General features: G+C 41.3%; 1 non-coding gene across 1 annotated transcript; it reads right to left on the bottom strand.

Annotated features, from left to right (window-relative positions):
• Nucleotides 1–5168: 5168 nt before the first annotated feature.
• On the bottom strand, nucleotides 5169–5250 carry TRNAF-AAA (transfer RNA phenylalanine (anticodon AAA)). Its single transcript has one exon. It is a non-coding gene; the product is annotated as a tRNA-Phe (tRNA).
• Nucleotides 5251–7500: the final 2250 nt, after the last annotated feature.

The following is a 7500-nucleotide window of genomic DNA, read 5'->3' as shown; positions in this document are numbered from 1 at the left end:
TTCTCATACAGTTTGTTCAGTTTCAGAAAAGGCCAAGAAGTCCATTTCTGAGCATCATCAAAAGCAAGTTCTTCTGACCACTAAAAGGTTTACCAAGCATCTTGAGAGCTTTCAAAGTTCAAAACTGGCAGCAATGGGATTCGAACCCACACCTCCAAAGAGACTGGAGCCTTAATCCAGCGCCTTAGACCGCTCGGCCATGCTACCATGAAAAAGTGGATAATTTTGGATGAAAATGTCCAAGAGATTTCATAAAGAACATTTCTCCTGGCAAGAAATCCTTTTCCTGAATTTGATTTAAAAAGAAGAATTGTTGCTGCATTCGAGCTGAATATTTAATGATGGCAGCAGAAGGCTGAAAATGCATTCCTCCAGTTAGAAAGGAAGCAAACGCAAGTGAGTTCAACAGTATTACCGCACTACTGCTTTTTCAGATGTTTCTAGGCTATTGAAGGCTTTGAAGTGCAAGATCGTGCAGTCCGCCTAATGTCTACTTAGCTAGCGCATCGGGGTAGCTTAATCTGTGCCATAACATCTTGGGAATATTATCAAAAGCCTTTTCTCATACAGTTTGTTCAGTTTCAGAAAAGGCCAAGAAGTCCATTTCTGAGCATCATCAAAAGCAAGTTCTTCTGACCACTAAAAGGTTTACCAAGCATCTTGAGAGCTTTCAAAGTTCAAAACTGGCAGCAGTGGGATTCGAACCCACGCCTCCAAAGAGACTGGAGGCTTAATCCAGCGCCTTAGACCGCTCGGCCGTGCTACCATGAAAAAGTGGATAATTTTGGATCAAAATGTCCAAGAGATTTCATAAAGAACATTTCTCCTGGCAAGAAATCCTTTTCCTGAATTTGATTTAAAAAGAAGAAGAATTGTTGCTGCATTCGAGCTGAATATTTAATGATGGCAGCAGAAGGCTGAAAATGCATTCCTCCAGTTAGAAAGGAAGCAAACGCAAGTGAGTTCAACAGTATTACCGCACTACTGCTTTTTCAGATGTTCCTAGGCTATTGAAGGCTTTGAAGTGCAAGATCGTGGAGTGCGCCTAATGTCTACTTAGCTAGCACATCAGGGTAGCTTAATCTGTGCCAAAACATTTTGGGAATATCATCAAAGTCCTTTTCTCATACAGTTTGTTCAGTTTCAGAAAAGGCCAAGAAGTCCATTTCTGAGCATCATCAAAAGCAACTTCTTCTGACCACTAAAAGGTTTACCAAGCATCTTGAGAGCTTTCAAAGTTCAAAACTGGCAGCAGTGGGATTCGAACCCACGCCTCCAAAGAGACTGGAGGCTTAATCCAGCGCCTTAGACCGCTCGGCCATGCTACCATGAAAAAGTGGATAATTTTGGATCAAAATGTCCAAGAGATTTCATAAAGAACATTTCTCCTGGCAAGAAATCCTTTTCCTGAATTTGATTTAAAAAGAAGAATTGTTGCTGCATTCGAGCTGAATATTTAATGATGGCAGCAGAAGGCTGAAAATGCATTCCTCCAGTTAGAAAGGAAGCAAACGCAAGTGAGTTCAACAGTATTACCGCACTACTGCTTTTTCAGATGTTTCTAGGCTATTGAAGGCTTTGAAGTGCAAGATCGTGCAGTCCGCCTAATGTCTACTTAGCTAGCGCATCAGGGTAGCTTAATCTGTGCCATAACATCTTGGGAATATTATCAAAAGCCTTTTCTCATACAGTTTGTTCAGTTTCAGAAAAGGCCAAGAAGTCCATTTCTGAGCATCATCAAAAGCAAGTTCTTCTGACCACTAAAAGGTTTACCAAGCATCTTGAGAGCTTTCAAAGTTCAAAACTGGCAGCAGTGGGATTCGAACCCACGCCTCCAAAGAGACTGGAGGCTTAATCCAGCGCCTTAGATCGCTCGGCCGTGCTACCATGAAAAAGTGGATAATTTTGGATCAAAATGTCCAAGAGATTTCATAAAGAACATTTCTCCTGGCAAGAAATCCTTTTCCTGAATTTGATTTAAAAAGCAGAATTGTTGCTGCATTCGAGCTGAATATTTAATGATGGCAGCAGAAGGCTGAAAATGCATTCCTCCAGTTAGAAAGGAAGCAAACGCAAGTGAGTTCAACAGTATTACCGCACTACTGCTTTTTCAGATGTTCCTAGGCTATTGAAGGCTTTGAAGTGCAAGATCGTGGAGTGCGTCTAATGTCTACTTAGCTAGCACATCAGGGTAGCTTAATCTGTGCCAAAACATTTTGGGAATATCATCAAAGTCCTTTTCTCATACAGTTTGTTCAGTTTCAGAAAAGGCCAAGAAGTCCATTTCTGAGCATCATCAAAAGCAACTTCTTCTGACCACTAAAAGGTTTACCAAGCATCTTGAGAGCTTTCAAAGTTCAAAACTGGCAGCAGTGGGATTCGAACCCACGCCTCCAAAGAGACTGGAGGCTTAATCCAGCGCCTTAGACCGCTCGGCCATGCTACCATGAAAAAGTGGATAATTTTGGATCAAAATGTCCAAGAGATTTCATAAAGAACATTTCTCCTGGCAAGAAATCCTTTTCCTGAATTTGATTTAAAAAGAAGAAGAATTGTTGCTGCATTCGAGCTGAATATTTAATGATGGCAGCAGAAGGCTGAAAATGCATTCCTCCAGTTAGAAAGGAAGCAAACGCAAGTGAGTTCAACAGTATTACCGCACTACTGCTTTTTCAGATGTTCCTAGGCTATTGAAGGCTTTGAAGTGCAAGATCGTGGAGTGCGCCTAATGTCTACTTAGCTAGCACATCAGGGTAGCTTAATCTGTGCCAAAACATCTTGGGAATATCATCAAAGGCCTTTTCTCATACAGTTTGTTCAGTTTCAGAAAAGGCCAAGAAGTCCATTTCTGAGCATCATCAAAAGCAAGTTCTTCTGACCACTAAAAGGTTTACCAAGCATCTTGAGAGCTTTCAAAGTTCAAAACTGGCAGCAGTGGGATTCGAACCCACACCTCCAAAGAGACTGGAGGCTTAATCCAGCGCCTTAGACCGCTCGGCCATGCTACCATGGAAAAGTGGATAATTTTGGATGAAAATGTCCAAGAGATTTCATAAAGAACATTTCTCCTGGCAAGAAATCCTTTTCCTGAATTTGATTTAAAAAGAAGAATTGTTGCTGCATTCGAGCTGAATATTTAATGATGGCAGCAGAAGGCTGAAAATGCATTCCTCCAGTTAGAAAGGAAGCAAACGCAAGTGAGTTCAACAGTATTACCGCACTACTGCTTTTTCAGATGTTCCTAGGCTATTGAAGGCTTTGAAGTGCAAGATCGTGGAGTGCGCCTAATGTCTACTTAGCTAGCACATCAGGGTAGCTTAATCGGTGCCAAAACATCTTGGGAATATCATCAAAGGCCTTTTCTCATACAGTTTGTTCAGTTTCAGAAAAGGCCAAGAAGTCCATTTCTGAGCATCATCAAAAGCAAGTTCTTCTGACCACTAAAAAAAGTTTACCAAGCATCTTGAGAGCTTTCAAAGTTCAAAACTGGCAGCAGTGGGATTCGAACCCACGCCTCCAAAGAGACTGGAGGCTTAATCCAGCGCCTTAGACCGCTCGGCCATGCTACCATGGAAAAGTGGATAATTTTGGATGAAAATGTCCAAGAGATTTCATAAAGAACATTTGTCCTGGCAAGAAGTCCTTTTCCAGTATTTGATTTAAAAAGAAGAATTATTGCTGCATTCGAGCTGAATATTTAATGATAGCAGCAGAAGGCTGAAAATGCATTCCTACAGTTAGAAAGGAAGCAAACGCAAGTGAGTTCAACAGTATTACCGCACTACTGCTTTTTCAGATGTTCCTAGGCTATTGATGGCTTTGAAGTGCAAGATCGTGGAGTACGCCTAATGTCTACTTAGCTAGCGCATCAGGGTAGCTTAATCTGTGCCATAACATCTTGGGAATATTATCAAAAGCCTTTTCTCAAACAGTTTGTTCAGTTTCAGAAAAGGCCAAGAAGTCCATTTCTGAGCATCATCAAAAGCAACTTCTTCTGACCACTAAAATGTTCAGAAAGCAACTTGAGAGCTTTCAAAGTTTAAAACTGGCAGCAGTGGGAATCGAAACCCACGCCTCCAAAGAGACTGGAGCCTTAATCCAGCGCCTTAGACCGCTCGGCTATGCTACCATGAAAAAGTGGATAATTTTGGATCAAAATGTCCAAGAGATTTCATAAAGAACATTTCTCCTGGCAAGAAGTCCTTTTCCAGTATTTGATTTAAAAAGAAGAATTGTTGCTGCATTCGAGCTGAATATTTAATGATGGCAGCAGAAGGCTGAAAATGCATTCCTCCAGTTAGAAAGGAAGCAAACGCAAGTGAGTTCAACAGTATTACCGCACTACTGCTTTTTCAGATGTTTCTAGGCTATTGAAGGCTTTGAAGTGCAAGATCGTGGAGTGCGCCTAATGTCTACTTAGCTAGCGCATCAGGGTAGCTTAATCTGTGCCATAACATCTTGGGAATATTATCAAAAGCCTTTTCTTATACAGTTTGTTCAGTTTCAGAAAAGGCCAAGAAGTCCATTTCTGAGCATCATCAAAAACAACTTCTTCTGACCACTAAAAGGTTTACCAAGCATCTTGAGAGCTTTCAAAGTTCAAAACTGGCAGCAGTGGGATTCGAACCCACGCCTCCAAAGAGACTGGAGGCTTAATCCAGCGCCTTAGACCGCTCGGCCATGCTACCATGAAAAAGTGGATAATTTTGGATGAAAATGTCCAAGAGATTTCATAAAGAACATTTCTCCTGGCAAGAAATCCTTTTCCTGAATTTGATTTAAAAAGAGGAAGAATTGTTGCTGCATTCGAGCTGAATATTTAATGATGGCAGCAGAAGGCTGAAAATGCATTCCTCCAGTTAGAAAGGAAGCAAACGCAAGTGAGTTCAACAGTGTTACCGCACTACTGCTTTTTCAGATGTTTCTAGGCTATTGAAGGCTTTGAAGTGCAAGATCGTGGAGTGTGCCTAATGTCTACTTAGCTAGCGCATCAGGGTAGCTTAATCTGTGCCAAAACATTTTGGGAATATCATCAAAAGCCTTTTCTCATACTGTTTGTTCAGTTTCAGAAAAGGCCAAGAAGTCCATTTCTGAGCATCATCAAAAGCAACTTCTTCTGACCACTAAAATGTTCAGAAAGCAACTTGAGAGCTTTCAAAGTTGAAAACTGGCAGCAGTGGGATTCAAACCCACGCCTCCAAAGAGACTGGAGCTTTAATCCAGCGCCTTAGACCGCTTGGCCATGCTACCATGAAAAAGTGGATAATTTTGGATCAAAATGTCCAAGAGATTTCATAAAGAACATTTCTCCTGGCAAGAAATCCTTTTCCTGAATTTGATTTAAAAAGAAGAAGAATTGTTGCTGCATTCGAGCTGAATATTTAATGATGGCAGCAGAAGGCTGAAAATGCATTCCTCCAGTTAGAAAGGAAGCAAACGCAAGTGAGTTCAACAGTATTACCGCACTACTGCTTTTTCAGATGTTCCTAGGCTATTGAAGGCTTTGAAGTGCAAGATCGTGGAGTGCGCCTAATGTCTACTTAGCTAGCACATCAGGGTAGCTTAATCTGTGCCAAAACATTTTGGGAATATCATCAAAGTCCTTTTCTCATACAGTTTGTTCAGTTTCAGAAAAGGCCAAGAAGTCCATTTCTGAGCATCATCAAAAGCAACTTCTTCTGACCACTAAAAGGTTTACCAAGCATCTTGAGAGCTTTCAAAGTTCAAAACTGGCAGCAGTGGGATTCGAACCCACGCCTCCAAAGAGACTGGAGGCTTAATCCAGCGCCTTAGACCGCTCGGCCGTGCTACCATGAAAAAGTGGATAATTTTGGATCAAAATGTCCAAGAGATTTCATAAAGAACATTTCTCCTGGCAAGAAATCCTTTTCCTGAATTTGATTTAAAAAGAAGAATTGTTGCTGCATTCGAGCTGAATATTTAATGATGGCAGCAGAAGGCTGAAAATGCATTCCTCCAGTTAGAAAGGAAGCAAACGCAAGTGAGTTCAACAGTATTACCGCACTACTGCTTTTTCAGATGTTCCTAGGCTATTGAAGGCTTTGAAGTGCAAGATCGTGGAGTGCGCCTAATGTCTACTTAGCTAGCACATCAGGGTAGCTTAATCTGTGCCAAAACATCTTGGGAATATCATCAAAGGCCTTTTCTCATACAGTTTGTTCAGTTTCAGAAAAGGCCAAGAAGTCCATTTCTGAGCATCATCAAAAGCAAGTTCTTCTGACCACTAAAAAAAGTTTACCAAGCATCTTGAGAGCTTTCAAAGTTCAAAACTGGCAGCAGTGGGATTCGAACCCACGCCTCCAAAGAGACTGGAGGCTTAATCCAGCGCCTTAGACCGCTCGGCCATGCTACCATGGAAAAGTGGATAATTTTGGATGAAAATGTCCAAGAGATTTCATAAAGAACATTTGTCCTGGCAAGAAGTCCTTTTCCAGTATTTGATTTAAAAAGAAGAATTATTGCTGCATTCGAGCTGAATATTTAATGATAGCAGCAGAAGGCTGAAAATGCATTCCTACAGTTAGAAAGGAAGCAAACGCAAGTGAGTTCAACAGTATTACCGCACTACTGCTTTTTCAGATGTTCCTAGGCTATTGATGGCTTTGAAGTGCAAGATCGTGGAGTACGCCTAATGTCTACTTAGCTAGCGCATCAGGGTAGCTTAATCTGTGCCATAACATCTTGGGAATATTATCAAAAGCCTTTTCTCAAACAGTTTGTTCAGTTTCAGAAAAGGCCAAGAAGTCCATTTCTGAGCATCATCAAAAGCAACTTCTTCTGACCACTAAAATGTTCAGAAAGCAACTTGAGAGCTTTCAAAGTTTAAAACTGGCAGCAGTGGGAATCGAACCCACGCCTCCAAAGAGACTGGAGCCTTAATCCAGCGCCTTAGACCGCTCGGCTATGCTACCATGAAAAAGTGGATAATTTTGGATCAAAATGTCCAAGAGATTTCATAAAGAACATTTCTCCTGGCAAGAAGTCCTTTTCCAGTATTTGATTTAAAAAGAAGAATTGTTGCTGCATTCGAGCTGAATATTTAATGATGGCAGCAGAAGGCTGAAAATGCATTCCTCCAGTTAGAAAGGAAGCAAACGCAAGTGAGTTCAACAGTATTACCGCACTACTGCTTTTTCAGATGTTTCTAGGCTATTGAAGGCTTTGAAGTGCAAGATCGTGGAGTGCGCCTAATGTCTACTTAGCTAGCGCATCAGGGTAGCTTAATCTGTGCCATAACATCTTGGGAATATTATCAAAAGCCTTTTCTCATACAGTTTGTTCAGTTTCAGAAAAGGCCAAGAAGTCCATTTCTGAGCATCATCAAAAACAACTTCTTCTGACCACTAAAAGGTTTACCAAGCATCTTGAGAGCTTTCAAAGTTCAAAACTGGCAGCAGTGGGATTCGAACCCACGCCTCCAAAGAGACTGGAGGCTTAATCCAGCGCCTTAGACCGCTCGGCCATGCTACCATGAAAAAG

The sequence above is a fragment of the Eleutherodactylus coqui genome, chromosome 13 (genome assembly GCF_035609145.1).
Source record: "Eleutherodactylus coqui strain aEleCoq1 chromosome 13, aEleCoq1.hap1, whole genome shotgun sequence".
NCBI lineage: Eukaryota > Metazoa > Chordata > Amphibia > Anura > Eleutherodactylidae > Eleutherodactylus > Eleutherodactylus coqui.
Note: the sequence above shows the minus strand (reverse complement) of the source record. Positions and strands in the feature narration are given on the sequence as shown.